Source organism: Agelaius tricolor, unplaced genomic scaffold (genome assembly GCF_023055355.1).
Source record: "Agelaius tricolor isolate 1412-34295 unplaced genomic scaffold, bAgeTri1.0.p SCAF_1, whole genome shotgun sequence".
Lineage (NCBI taxonomy): Eukaryota > Metazoa > Chordata > Aves > Passeriformes > Icteridae > Agelaius > Agelaius tricolor.
In genome coordinates this window covers 482,280-498,193 of record NW_027269261.1, presented here as the reverse complement: position 1 = coordinate 498,193, position 15,914 = coordinate 482,280, and the positions used below count along the sequence as shown (strand labels likewise).

Sequence of the window (15,914 nt, the reverse complement as noted above, 5' to 3'; positions counted from 1 at the left end):
GGAGAGTAGGTTTAGATTAGATATTAGGAAGAAATTCTTCCTTATGAGGGTGGTGATACACTGGAACAGGTAGCCAAGAGAAGTTGTGGATACCCCATCCCTTGAAGTGTCCAGGGCCACTCAGAGCCCATCCAGTCTGACCTGGTCTAATGGAGGGTGTCCCTGCCCCTGGCAGGACGTTAGAACTGGAGGAGGGATGGTTTCTAAGGTCCCTTTGAGCCCAAACCACTCCATGATTCCATGTTTCAGGTGCCTCATTTTGTTTTCTACATTCTCTACTTTTAAGCTTTTAGATTTTGTAAACCTGTATATGTGAATCTTTCTGGTAAGAGAATGAAAAATGCAGGTTATCCGCCTGTCAAATCTTAGCCGACTATCAAGTAATTGAGTGGAAACCTCCTGTAATTTGTTTAACTTCGCTTGTTACTGGTGCGCGTTTTACCTGCTCGTCTCGGCGCCCCGGTGTAATGGTCGGTGACTTCCAGAGGAGGGAGCAATTGGTCTGCATTTGAGAGGCGAGCCTAAGCCTCGCTTTACGGGCCATTAAGAGAGATCGAAAACTAATTGATGCAGTAAAATAGCTTTAAACCTTAATACAGAAACTACTTTAGGTCCTAAACACACATTCTTCACCTACCAAGCAGCTGGATGATACAGTCTTGTGGTTTGCAATAGATAATATTTTATGCAAGTTAATTTGATCATCAATTTTCTATTTTATATTGATATTTCATAAGTATTGCATGGTAAAATACCCCCACCATATGAATTTAATTAATCTTTCTCTGTGTGTTGCTAAAATATTTTACTGCTGTTCTGAGAAATAAATCTTAACTTTAATTGGTGAGGCTTAAAGCAAAATCTTGAACTCTATATGGATTTCAAAAATATCACTAGGGCCTTGTTTAAAACTTTGGACAAAGTAGAAAGAATTCCTCTTCCAGAATTGTGTCAATTGACTTTATTCATGCCAAGCTGCAGAACTAAATATAGTCATTTTTATGGCTTCAATAGAAAAATTTCATTTACTGTTTTCTGCAATTTGTTCATTTGCCAAAGACAGAAGAGTAACTTGTTACTACATTGCAATAGCTCAGCTCAAAGGAAAGCTTTTTCTTTTTTTTTTTTTTTTGCTTTGTTTCCTACTTGGAACACTGCTCTGTCTCCGATTTGTAGGCCTTAGATTAAGATAATTGTAGGTTTAGTGTTCCCTCTGGTCATCCAGCTCACTCGGCAATTGATTTTTCAGCATTGCTGCTCCTTGTTACCAATTTAAATTATTGCATGCTGGACATTTATATAACTTTTTTGATCCTTCCTACTAATTTTTTGCTTGCCTTAAGTGGCAAGTTCATTTGAAACAGCAAGCACAGCTTTTTGTTTTATATTGGGAGCAAAGATGGAAATACTGGGTATGATTGGACAGGAAGATGACAGTGGGATCATAATATGATCAGTTTGTATACTTTGGTTTTTTTACATTGATGTATCTTAATGTAATCATTAAGATACTGACTAAAAACCAAAGGCATCTTAACATCTGTCTTTTGAACTTAGGAGTGCTCCATGAAAGAAAATGTGTGTAGCAAGAGAGCACATTATAGGCTGGAAGAGCAGGTAGAAGGAAGTGGAAAGCCATGTTCCTGTCAGACAGTGTCCCAGTCTGGACTGACAGCCCTGGCTGGGCCATTCTGGGGTCTGCTCACACACCTGTGGGTTGGCTTGGGTGTGGAATAACAAGATGAGTCCCAATTGAGATACTTGCAATGTTTTCTTTTTTTAGCTACCAGCTGAAATGTAATACAGTGACAGTACGTTGGCAAAGATTTCTCCACCAGTTCTGCCCATCTGGATGATTCTTGGTGACATCTCAGAGGGCTTGGCAGACTAAAGTGCACATTTCTGTGAAAGTGTCCATTGAGTTAGCTGATCTATATTCCTGTAAATATACCATTAAGCCAGAATATTTTTGTGAGAAATTGATGTGTTTTCTTCTTCTTGGGAGTTGTTTGGAGAGAAAACAACTATGGAGATGAGTAGGTTTTCTTACCTGATTTTTTATTTATCTCTTATCCCATCTAGTGAGTGATTAGGGATAACAGATGTGTTTACTTCTATATTAAGTCCACAGATACATGAGTGCAGTGCTCTCAAGTGGAGAGCAAGGATAAGGAATGCTGTTTATATTTGAAGTAAATTTTTATATAATGTGACTGCTCAGAGTTATGAGACTGATTCTACAGCTGCTTTTTTGTGTACATAGTTGTGAGCATGTTAGCATTCTGAGTTTTGGTTTGAGAATTAGTCTTTTTTTAGAGAGTACTTAGTTAAATTAACCAATAAATACAGTATCTGATGTTCATTTCTTTTCCCCTTCACTGCAAAGTGAAGATATTTTTATGTGAAATTCCTGTGGTTGGAGTACTCAAATGTTTCAATAGAAACATGCTAAGATTAGGTTTCTGTGATTTAAATAGAATTTTCTAAAGTATTCTAAATCTAAAACTGAGGTGCTGGTGTTCTCCAAACAGATTAAGGGTTGTTGAGTTTTACATGTATTGTGTGTTCTTATATTTGCTGTTTGGGTCTTTAAAAATTAAGAAATGGTTATGTTAACCATTAAATAGTGGTTTTCTAGAGATGGAACTTTCCTGAAGTGGTATTGCTGAGAACAGCTGGAAATACAGGTGGTTGAAATTGGTATTGTCAAGTAGCATCACACTTCACTCACTGTCATATTTGTTTCTGTATAAACAGATAAAATAGGACACTTGTCTAAAAGGGCTTAGAAGTCTTAAAGAAGATGATGAAAAAGGGGCAGGAGGGAATGTGACTTAAAATAGGAAGTACAAACAATAATAATGGCTGGAGGGACATCTATTTACTTCTCTTTCTTAATGCTCCAGTAAATTCCCAATTTCATGGGACCAGATATGGAACAGCTAAAGGGATGAGTAAATAAGTTCCAGAAGAAACAAAAGAGGAAGTTGGGAGGTAGAAGTGGGGCGAAAATTAAGTGTACAATATAATTCTAAATCTCCTGGAGTCAATGGAAGTTTCCTCACTGACCTCAGAGGATTAATTTTCAAGCCTAGGGAAATGATGAGTGGATGAAGAGTTGAGAGATTAAAGTGTTAGCAGAAGGAGAAAGGAATAGGAAGCCAGAGGGATAAACAACAATAGTGGAAACACTGCTTTCATGGGGATCACTTCAAATGAGGAATAAAAGGATCATTCAACTTGCATTACTTCTTTTGGTAATTCAAATCTGATTAGTTTCTAAAGTACCATTTGTGCATGAAAATCGGGTTTTTTGCTAACTGTGAGCACTATACTGCTGGGGCATTGAAATGGGATTCTAAATACCCACCATACTAAGTAATGTGGGGGTTTTTTTTAATCTAATTAATTCAAAATGTAAGTTCCATGATGCTTGCCATGTGCTTTATTTCTGACCAGCACTGCCAGATTTTACACCTCCACTGTTGGCTTTGTGGAGATCCTGGTGGTGCTGCCTGCTTGACCCCAGAGTCCAGCCCTGAAGGAAGAAAGGATGGGAAACTTAGAAGGAGACTTGAATCTCCCTGAGTCCAGCAAATGAGGGCTTAGCAGCGATGCTGCATGGGGTCACCGAGTGTCTTTAGGTCCTGGGAGAGGCTTCAGCTTACCCTGTAGGTGACATTCTTTAATTCTTTCCACTGGGTTCAGATGGAGGTTAGTAGGCTGGGAGGTACAGAGAGCCATGTTTCATGCATTACCTGGTACAAACAGTTTCGTGATGGATAAATGCAGATTTTGTTCTTGATGGTATGATAATGAAAATTTATTATAATGTTTTTTGGTAATTTGTCATGTAGCCTGTCCTTCCTTTGGACAATGTAGATGGATTCTAGTATGTGGGAGCTATCTGAATATTTGGTGTAAGAGTGATTCTGGCAGGACTGTGGAGTAAATGGGAAAAGAGTGACTGACAATACATTTTCATTCTTTCCTGATGGTTAATCTGTGTAGTTCACAACTTCCTTAAAAGGCATCTATTTTTAATAGCAAAATTATTTCTTAGTTTCAATTCTCAAAGAAAAGCTTTGTTTCTGGACATTTTGTGTTCCAGTTTGGGGACATTTTGTGCTCCCTGCAGAGCTTACTCAGCCATGACTTTGCAGTATTTTTCTTGAGTCAGTAGCCAGACTTTTCCTTGAATAATGGTACCATAGCACATGGCCCCTGTTTCATTGTTGTGCTGCAGTCATGGCAGTGCACGGGCACCTATGACGCTCAGCTCTTGTGAAAACCCTTTAAACTGCTGATAAAACGGTGACTCATGGTCACCTGATGAAAACAGATTCATTACCATGACTCCAGAAAGTTTAGCTCCCATGAAGTGTTTCACTTCCCACACTAGTTCTTCTAAAAGAGATGATGCTGCAGTTATTTTCTAACAGTTGACAGCTGCCCAATTAAGTGTGACAGTGTGGTTGGAAAAAGTTGGAATTCCAGACTTCTTTTAATAATAGTTTAAGAACTAAAATCTGTATGAGCTGTGAAGCAGTCACCAACATTCTTCACAGTGTTACTTGAAGTGATTTCTAATCAAATTATACATTTTGGATTTAATTTACCACTACTGAATTAAGTTCTTTTTGCAGTGGATCTGACCCAAACCTCACTGGAGTCAATGTGTTTTGGATCAGAGCCTGTGGAAGTGTATTGGTAGCATGCCGTAGCTTAACTGAGGACATGCTAATTCATTCCATAAATGGTCTTTCTCAGTCCAGTTTATCTGTGTTTTTAATGTATTGTGTTTGTCTGTAATGTCAGTGTGTAAGGAAGTTAGGTTGGAAAAATATGGAAAAGGAATACAGCCAAATATAAATGGATTTTAATTCCAGCATGAAACAAGGACAGTTAAATCCTCTGCATTGCTGACTTGTGATTCCCCAGGGACTGTGAAAGGATGGGTGAATTAAAATAGAAATATGAAAAAACCTTGTTGCATGTGGATGATTTTATAAGGCAGAAAAAGGTTCTCGCCAAGGATTTGAATGTAGGGTAGTGTGGGATGGGTCACTGACTCTTAAATGATCAGGAGTTTGACTGGTGATTTTTGTCTTTAGCTAGTTTCCCTCTTTTTTGACTGGAAATATTTGACACACAATGCTTAAGAAAATCACCACATTAAATTACTCCTAACATGTATGATTGAAACTTGCTACAGTAATGACTAATATAAATAGATGTTGGCTAAGTAGTTCATGCTTTAAAATTTAACATGCAAACTCCTACTTTTTTTTTCTTTATTACGTCTTCACTTCTGCTTGGGATTTTTTCCCATTTATTTTCCAGCTGATTCATTTTATCTTCGATGATGAACATCGTGAGTTTATTTTGTGTTAAAAACTTGCCTAGCTTGAAAAAGAATGGTCTCATCAGAATTGAAAATTAGCTTCAGATATTTTTAAAAAGGTAGAAGATAGAATTCTTAGCTGTTTTAAAATCAGTCATACAAACTTTGTCAGCAAATTACATATGGGAAAGTCATGGCTTGTTTGCATGGTGGTGTTTGTTTTTCCCCTGAATACCTCTCCACCATTTTCATTACCACAAGCAGTGTTGTAATGGAAAGGCAGTTGCAGATCTAATAAAGAAATTAAGTAATAATGTTAAAAACCCCTTAGAAATTCAAGGCCCAAAATGGAGTGAAGAGGTCTCATGATTGACAGAGGAGAACTCTCACTGCAGAACACAACTCCTGTACAGTGTGCCTGCATCTGGGCCCTTCTGTTGTGTGGTGTTGTTTTTTACAGAATCCATCTCCTGCCTTTGTGTGATGTTGCTTGGCCAAAGGAGAGAAAGCATAAACACCTTTCAGTAAGGCACAGGAGTCAGGTCAGCTCTGTGTGTGTTCATTTACTCAGAGAGAGATGGGTGAGTGAAGGTGGCTCTTGCCAGGCCCTGGTGTCTGGCCCTTGCCATGTGAAGCCCCCCTGTTCTTTATTTCCCTGCTTCAGGGAGTGCAGTGCTTTGATTGAAGCCCACACGAGAGGCAGCTCTGCCTTCTTGGTACACAGCAGTGTTTGCAACTAACTGAAAGCTTTTCATTGGGAAACTGGGAAAAAATAGTTTGTGATCTATATTGTGTGCTGACATTTTGAACCAAAATCTTCACTGCTGTGTTTTCCTCTTGGCTGTGTACACTTTGCTAGGGAAGTAGGGTCCATTTATGAAGCCTTAAGGGCAAGTGCCATTTTTTTTGGGTTTGTACTTTTTTGTCTTTGAGCTTCACTGAGGGTTCTTTGCTGGTTTTGCTATAGGTGTGTTTTACAGACAGATCCTCTTGCAGGAAATCCTGAATTTGGCAAAACTGAGATTTTTTTTTCCTTTTTCTGTGTAACTTGCGGTGTAATATGAGATAGCATTCAAGTGGAGAATCACAGTAAAAATGTTGCATCAAAGCTGGTTGCAGAATAGTCAGTTGTTAGTCTTGAGGGAGAGTGGGAACAGAGATAAGGAAGAATGACACAGTGGTTTCCACCCAAGAAAATGTGTCATAGCCACAGAACCTTTTCTCAGCATTTTCATATCGTTGATGACTGAGGTTTGTAAAGTTACTTCAATAATTTTATCCTCATTTTACTCTAAAAAGTTATGTGGTAAGTAAGCCAAACAAAGCTCTGTTCTGTGTGCAAGGTCCTCTTTGCACATCCCTGCTCAGTTTCCAGGATTAGTGCAATGCCTGGCGTATCTGACACCACTCAGCTGGTAAAACAATAGTTTATATAAGGTATAGTTAAATACAGCCTTTCAAGCTTGAGCCAATACTCTCCTGTTGTAAACTCTGATGAGTGTCTTTGTTCATTGAATGGCCCAGTGATTTAATAGCACTCATCATGGACCAAATATACAGGGCTGTGGTTTATCCTGCTTTGTATCATACAGATAAAGTCTGAGAGAAGAGCAACCTATAGATCTGAACAGAAAATATTTGCTGAACTTAAGAGTTGGGGAAGAGCTAACTCTTGGGCCATTAAAGAGGATCTGTTCAATGCCAAGATCCTAGGATGTGACAGTTAGTAGGGTCATGCAGAATATAACTTTCCCTTCTTTATTTTGACATTCCTATTGCATAAAAATAGGAAGGAGAGTCATTGAGCTGGACCAGAGTGTGCTGCCCTGCCATAATAAGGTAATCTTCAGCAGTGGAAAACAAACCTACAAAGAGATATTCATTTCCTCTGTGGCATTGTCTGCAAGTCTCTGGTTCTCATTTGCCTGGGTGTTAAACTGACACAGTCACAATCCATGGTTCAGGGAATTTACAAACAACTTGGATGATAGGATTAAGCCTGACACATCAAAAGTTGAAAATTAATCCCATAATTTAAAAAAGCAATCAAACAACAACATACTCTCATCTCAAACAATGACTACAGAGAGTTTGAAGCATAACATAAAATAGCTGAATAGCAGACAGCAGTGATTAAATCTTTCGCTACCATGTGTGGAGTAAAAGAGCAACATTGGTTTATATATGTCTTCAGGAAACTGATAGAATTTGTCACTAGTTTTAAATGTTTATATGTCAATTTATGTGTAGTTTATTAAATTAAACTGAATATTTAATTTTGCTTTTATTGTTTGGTGGAAATGGGGTGATGTGTAGAGATGACCTCAAAGGACAAAAAAATGTTAAGGAAAATGTGTCTTTGTCTATATCCCTTCACCCTGATAATTGGCAGGAATTTTGATTTGTAGAATATTTGGAGGATACAACTAGGGGTAGTTTTTGATTATGAACTGGAAAGAAATTTAATTACAGATGCTCAGCATATTCTACATAGTTCAGAAAACTCTTTGCTAATTTGAAGCCATTTTCTGTAGGGTTATTAGAGATGGTTCATTTGTTGTTGCTGTTTTGGAGAGGCCTACATTATTAACCATGTAGGAACTGTTGGGATTTAATCTGATTTTGTAAATTCCTATTTGAACTATGATACAGATTTTGGGAAGGAAAAACCCAGTGATGAAGAATACAATAAAAAAATATTGTAAGTTTAGAAGTGAAATGATACTCAGATATCATTAGAACCTGCCTTTCTTTATCTTAAGCAAGCATCAAAGAATCACAGCATTTCAAGCTGTATGCCTAGAAAGTCACTTAAAGCTCTCTTGTTGGTAGCTGTGCTGTGACAAGGGGAGGTAACCGTTTTTTATCTACCATTATGAGGCAACATTCACACTCCAAGCAGAGAAAATGAAGCTTGCAAAAGATAACTTCCAGATTTGTAAGGGTATTTGAGCTGTTACAAAGTGTAGGAGTACCAGTGATGATCACAGACTCCTAAAACCTAATAGAATACATGATGTTCACTGTGGGCTCCAAATAGAAAACTAGTTTAGAAGGAGAGAATACTTCAAATATTTTATCCACAGAGATACTGGTGACTTTAACTTGATCCAAGTGGTAGTTTCAGAAAAGGCAGGGTAATGGTACCTAAGAAGGTAAGCTCGTTCACCAAGAGCATCTACTCTGTAGTAGTGCCCAAATCCAAATCATCTCTGCTGCTGCTGGCTGCCACCATCCTTGGACTTGGTTTTGAAATACCCCTTCTTTCTCTTTGGACTGCCACACAGATTTGGTGCTTAGGCCCTGATCAACAAGTGGCTTGCTCACTTCTCTCACTTGACCATCTGCAAGTCAGTTCAGTGACCCTCGAGATGTTTAGATCAGTTCCCTTGTGTTCTCAGTAATGCTTTGGATCTCTTCAAAGTGTCCATATGCTACTTGTTTAAATGTTAAAATAGTTAGACATTAGTCCAAATCTGTTAAAACAGAATTCAGTTTAAATGCTGTGTTACCTATTACTTTACTAGTGTGGTGAAAACCAGCAAGGCTTTGTAGTTTTCTTGTGGGCTGTGTGATGGAGGTTCCTGTGTGTTATGGGTGAGGATTCCAGGTTTTTCCACAAAGTGAAAACACTGTGAAAATTCCTTTCTGTGAGGGATCATTCTCAACAGCGAAGATCTCCGTTGTTGTTATTGTCATGTTTACAGCAGCACTGTAAAGGGGCTCAAAAATCAGGCATACGTAGAGGAAGGTATAAAGGGAAAAGTGGCAGGGTCATGGAACAGGCTGTGGAAGGTCTGTCCTATGGGCTGGGAGTAACTGTGGCATCAGCTGTCACCTGTATGACTGATGGTGAATTGCAGGGGAGTCTGTATGACTTTTTAAATTGCAGATAAATGCAGATCATAAGCATAAAAATGCAAAAAATTGCCATTAATTTCCTGAGGAACAGATTGCACATGAACAGGTGATGGGATTGGAATGAGCACTCCGGTACCTGAAGAAAAAGGCAATCTGCCACAGAATGCTTGTGTGTTCTGGAGTTTCCCTCTGTGACTTCCACAGAAGCTTTTGCAGTCTGGCATTGAACAAAATAAATTCTTAGGCCTTCCTTTGTTGTTTGCAGCTGTCTTCAACCAATCTATTAATATTTCTGGACTGGAGCAAAAGCTGGATGTTTACAAATAATTCCACACTGAAGAAATGTGCAGCATAATGCTTTATTTACCCAAAAATCCGGGTTCCAGGAGGCAGGCTGACAGGCCAGGAGAGCCCTGGAAATCCTGCAGTGCTGCTTGGCTCTCCCCCCAGGCCACTTGTGCCAAGGAGTCCCCTCCAAGGAGTGGGCATGGGGACAGTGCCCTGCCCTTCTGCCTGGTGTCAGAGCCACGCTGCTTCCTCCAGGAAGCTCGGAAGGACCCCTTCCAAGGGTCATTTACAGTTTGTGTTTGCAGGGAATTACCCTTCAGACATATTGCTTTTCTATTGGCTCCTCAATCACTTCTCTAATTTGGGAAGTGTACTTTGAAAGACTTTCGGTGACATGTTTATTTTTCTTAAAAGCTTATGGAACAGAAACTCAGCCTCATGAGGGATGTGTGTCCCAAATGGAATTAGAATGATCCCACGGTGTTGATTCTGTTCATCAAGTATGCTCCTGATTTTTTTCTCCTCTAACATTAATCCTGTAATTTTGGAGAAGAAACTGTTTTGAAGAACTTTGCTTTCTGTTCATGTATTAAATTATCAATAGGGTATGAACATGGGAAAACTTAATTTCTCCTTCCCCCTTCACCTTCCCCCGTATGCAAATGAGCAATAGGACCAGAAATCTGTCTCAAACCTTTGGACAAGTGCATTCTCAGTACAACCTTGTACGTTCAATATTTTTTTTTCACTGAAATCTTAGGAATTTCAGCCATGGGTAGTGAGGTTCACAGATAGATGCTGGAAGGAAGAGGGCCTCTGCTTTCTGTTGCTGGCTGCAGCAGGAAGTGTCAATTAGTGTGAAAAATACTGAGAGTTCTTGCATTGAGTGATTGAAGTAAATATATTTAGTTTATTCTGCGTACTTGCCCTTTAAAGTTGCCTGTTTGATTGCTAGACCTAGGGAGTGGGAAGGTGGGGCAGTTTGATGCCCTTTACCTATTAGCAGTCCTCAGCTGTGTGTGAATAGTAAAGCTACTAATTGGTGTCCCTGTAGTACAGGGAGCATCTTCTTAGTGATTTCACAGTGCTCTCTTTTCTCTGAAAGGCTTTGCTTTTTATGAAAAAGAAAAAAAAAATTGTTGTAGATTTTTCCAACGATTCCTAAGTAAATTAGTAACAGCAATTTGTAGCAAAAATCAGCTAAGATTCAGCAGATTAGACATTTAAGACAATTAGGAACTAGAGCTGTGATATATGTATACTTGTGTACAAATTAGAGTAATTTAATACATTTCACGTGATAAAACAAGTGAAATTACCATAGTTTCAGAATGTCTTGGCTTTTAGCGAAGATGATGTTTGTTATTTTTAATTTCTTAATTTTATTTTCCTTTCTAAGCAATGTAAAGGGACGAAAACTTGATTTTTGTGAAATATGAGTCCTCTGTTTACTTTTAGAAAAGCTTTGTTTCCGTTTTTTTATTATATTGTAGAAAAGGAAGTAAAAGCTTTGTATGTAGGTACATGTATGTTGTAATGCTTATTTTCAGAAACTCAGATCTCAGTGCTTCTAATATTTGCAGTCTGGCATTGATTGTAAGTATAATAGGTTATTTCATGCTGTTTCTCTTTATGTTCATGGTTATGATACTGAAATGTTGAGACCACACACAGACAACAAGATCTCCAGCCACTTACGCATGTAAACAGTCTGGCTTTTTACAAAGTGGAAAAATATTTCTTGTGCAGTATTTTTAACATGATCAGCATGTTAAGGCTTAATCTGCAACTGTGTCAACATTTCTTTGGCTGTAACCATTAATTCTGTAGCCTCTTGATAATATGTAAAATGTGAGACTGGTTTGTTTACTACTGGGATTTGTCAGCAATTACTGTCTGCATGTAGCTTAGTGCTTTCAAATATATAATAGATCAAAGAGTTATTTTGCATCATCACTGTGGTTTTAGTAAAACAAAGGACGTTTTTTCTCCCCAGCTGGCTTTGAGACCTTCAAAGGGCCATTGGAGCAATAATTTTCATAAATATTGTACTTATACCTTTTTGATATTGGTAGGCACAGGTACAAAACGTTAATTAACCTTCTGTAGCTACTCTTTGACAGGAATTTAGCTATAGGAACAGGAATGTACATCTCTTTCAGCCTCAGTTATTGTGAGAACCTGGCATGGCTTCAACATAGCTGGGAATTTTTGTTTTGCTTACTTTTGTGTAATTAATGCATGTTTTCAGCATTCTTACCATCAGGAACTGCAAATGCAGTGGTCATCTAAGTGCAGTATTATCTAAGTGCCATATCATTTCCATCACAAAGAACTGAGCATTACGAGTTCTGATAGACAAGTTCTTCATATGGATGTGTATGTATGGAGTTAATTAGGAGTAAGATGGCATAAAAGCTTTTTAATGGACAACGTATCTGTTTCAAGTAACAAATATTTGGGTTTATATAGTGCCTTTATCTCTGTTCTCAGAGATAATTTATTAACATGTTTATGAATTTAGTTTCAATGTATTTTTGTGGCTTTGCAAGTAACAAAAAGAACGAACTCCCAAACTTATCAGACAAATGTGAAGAACTTTGGTAAGAATTTTTTGTTTAGTTAGAAATAGGCTGTGAAATCAGTTAAACTTACCACTGCTCCTCAGAAGATTGCCATTAATTAATTCTGTGATCTCAGGGGCATATCTCTTGGTTAAGATATTTCACCTGAGCTTTTTCTATGACCTTTTACAATTCTGAAGTGTTTGTTTTTCTATGAGTATTGTACTTAAGATATATAAATAATGGCACATCAATCCATAATACTGACTTTAATAAATCTCAAAATGCGGGTACTGTAACATGGATAAGGGAAATTGTTGGGGGAGTTCATTTTTAGGGATAGTCACCTGACAGAATAAGCTTTTATAAGAAGCTCTTAAAAGGCAAACCTGCATTTTTAGTCACTATTATAAAGTATTTAATAAATGTGTCAATATTACTGCAGCAGATTAGGAAAGCTTTCAGTTCATAGATCACTGTCTTTTTATTTTGAAGACTTAAACGCTCTCTTAAATGCTTAAATTCTATTGCCATTTCTAGGCACTGCTCAAACCAGATGTTTTGTTAGAATTTGAGTTAATCTTTTGCCCAGTAAGCCCTAAGATACTGTTTTCCTAAACAGCATATGAACCAAGAGAATCTATGTGTTTCATCATTCCTGTTATGCTGTCTGGTCCAGTTTCATTTCCTTTGATGAAGAAATGATAAATATATCTTACAAAGTGAGGCAGCAAAACTATCTCTATCAGTTAGTTAAAATTAAATTCTTGATACTAGTTTTGTTTTCCAAGATTGTAAGCATTTAGCTTAAATGATAAATTTCCTGCTAAAAATTTGTTTAGTAAAATAGTTGAATTTTTGACTTATTTTTTCCCCTGCAAAGGTGTTATTTTGGACATATCTACCAGCTATGTATCCAAGTCTTTTGCATGGTAATAAATCCCAGGCTTTAAGAAGCAGCAGAAATTCTGAATGGAATTTTGTGATGAGCCCTTTGCCCTTGGTTTGGATATCTCCCCACCAAGTTATACACCTCTGGGAAAATCAGTTTTTAGATTCACTTTTCATTTAGGAAAACCTTCTACTGACATGGAATCTCCTGTGATCTTGGTGGCCCCTGCTGCACTGGTGATGAGAAGGGGGAAGATTGAGCCTGTCCAGTTTGGGAGAAAGGGTGGGATGATTTATTGAAACAAAATTAAAATAAGACAACAAAAAGCAAAAAACTTGCTGAAGATCTTTGTTATTTATGGAGCAGAGCCTGGGGGTAGGTGGCATGGGATGGGCTACAGGGATATTCAGTAGTTTGTGTGAGGAACACAGACTGGTGATAGGAGAGCAGTGCATCAGGAGTGAGGGGAAAATGGAGGGTGGATGTCAGTGCTAGAGCAGGGATGTGCAGGCAGGGTCAAGCTGAGAACTGGACTAAAAGGTGCAGAGAAGGTTGGGAACAAGACAAGGTATGGAGCAGCAGGAGTAAAACAGGAATTCATAGTGGCTTGATAATGAGATGAGGATTAGGAGCAGTAAAGGATACTCAAACTGGTGCCAAACTTCAGGTGGCAAGATGGATTGGTTGAAAAGCTGTTTTCAGCCACGTGGAGCAGGGAGGAGAGCAGGAGTATGCAGATGTCGGAGGGTGTAAATTCTGAGGGATAATGGGCACAGCTGTCTGGTTCATGTTTCACGTTCCCCTTTGCACCCCAGAAGGAGAACGTAGGGCCCCTGAGGCATCACAGGGTGGCAGAATGTTTTATCCTGGCCCAGTAGGAATCCAAAGAAAGGCTGATGGTTTACTGCACGTTAATTGTATTGATCCAGTCAGGGGACATGTCTCTGGGGCTTCCAGTCCTGCCCATTTCCCGGTGGGAGTCCATGTGTCAGCAGATGGCAGATTTTCCTTAATCAGTTTTCCACCTGCCCTTCCCAAGGTTGTATTCAGAGACCGTTTAACTTCATAAATGTACTTACAGTCATCAAGGAGCATGGGTGGTGTCCTTGGCCTTTTTGCAAGTCATTCTGTAGGATATTGTCATTGGGTTCTATAATAGCACTGCTTCACTCTGCCCATTTTCATACAGTTATATAAAGTATTTCATACAAATAGGGTGAATTTCTCATGACACCTTTTATACACTTGTACATTTACCTGAATTTTTGGAGAAATACTTGGTTGATAAAATTGAAGTTTTGTTGGGGGGTGTTATTACTCTTCAGTATTTCTCTGAAAACCTATGAAGGGAGGTTGAGGGGCATATTGAAAAACTTTAAAGCCAGCAAGATTTGGAGCATCTAGCACTCCTACCATGTTGTAATCATTAATAATAATGAATTTAAATGTTTACACACCCTGATCTCTATTGTTCTCTTTGATGTTAATTACATTACAGCAGATCACAAGTTCATTCTTCATATCAGGCAAATAAGGAAATATTTCCTCTTCATTTATCTGTGTCCCTTAGCAACACAGTAGGTCTTATGCATTGTTGAATAACATGTGGTTTTGCTGCCTTTGCTATATACAAATGCTTGTCTTTCCAGCTTTTTAAAAAGCCCTGAGTGGAACTTGGTTACTAAATTCAAGCAAAAAGTAATACAAAGATAAATACATGGCCATAGGTGAGTATAACAAAGCTTAATAGTGTTCTTGGACATGTTAAAGCTATGTCTTTTTCTTTTTTCTTCTTTTTGTCTTGCTCTTATTAATGTGAATCAGATTAAATGGATGGTGTGATGACTTGTTCCTGTCTCTGTGGTTCCTGACATGCAGGAGCTGTAATCTGTCATGCGCTGTCATCTCTGTTCTTTCATTCCTTTTACCAAAGACAGTTGTGCAGCTAGCATACTATCAATTTTTGAAATTAAAAAATGAGCTGTTGCTTTCCAAAGGGTAATTCCCTTTCAACCTGTGAAGTAGGTGTGGTTTTTTGGTTTGTTTTTTTTTTCCTCCTGTTGAAATTCATGGGGAAAAAAGTAGGTTTTTAAACCTAATTTATCCAGAGTACACTTTTCTATGTGGCTCTTAAAAAGGATGCAGACTTGCAGGATATGAAATCTCAGCCATATCTGTTCTAGCTCTGCAGATATTGTTGAAGTTCCTTAGTTGGCACAGTCCTGTCTTTGGTAGGTGATTTTTGTAGCATGTGAGGCTTCATCCTTTGGATTTGCCCTGTGGTTTTCACATTTACAATTGTATGACAGGGTTGGTTTTGTAACCAGTGAAATCAAATAATATTTGTAGCATCTGCGGTCACGTATTTTAATGTGGAATTCCTGACTGCTGGTAGGCATTGCTTAGGTTCAATCAGCAGTGTTACTGCTGTGTACAAAGAGGCAGCCTGGTCTCTGGAACACAGTGCATTTCCAGTAGAGAGGTACAGGTCAGCGTTGTACAGGAAGGAAAGGAACTTTTTGCCCTGTAATATTATCTGTCAGTTGGAGAAATGCTTCACAGGTCTGTTCATCTGCTGCCTGCACAGGGAAAATCCTACTGCTGCACTGCCTTTAGAAGAGAGGAGAAGTCTCTATTTCCTACAAATCATCGTGAAATTCCTGTCTGAAATCAGCAAAATGCACGTGGAGTTTTGCTGTTGAAGCTGATTGCAAAGTCTTTAAATGTTGAGAGTTCCTCATTTTCTGGGATTATTGTTAATTTTATTTCACTGTTTGAAAAATTTAATCAGGAGATAAAATTTAATCAGGAGGTAAAATTCTACTGGACCTACAAGCCTAAAGATACTGAAGGACAAGTTTCGTCCACAAGTACAACAATTGACAGTCCCTGTGTGTGTCTGTAAACTTGTTCTGCATCTATGCAGAGCTGTTACAATGGCAGAATCTGACCATGTCTTTTAAAA

General features: G+C 38.3%; 1 protein-coding gene across 5 annotated transcripts in view; it reads left to right on the top strand.

The window, feature by feature from the left end:
• SLX4IP (SLX4 interacting protein) overlaps positions 1 to 15,914 on the top strand; it is a 71,573-nt gene that overhangs the window by 5,326 nt on the left and 50,333 nt on the right. The gene's annotated exons all lie outside the window — the stretch shown is intronic.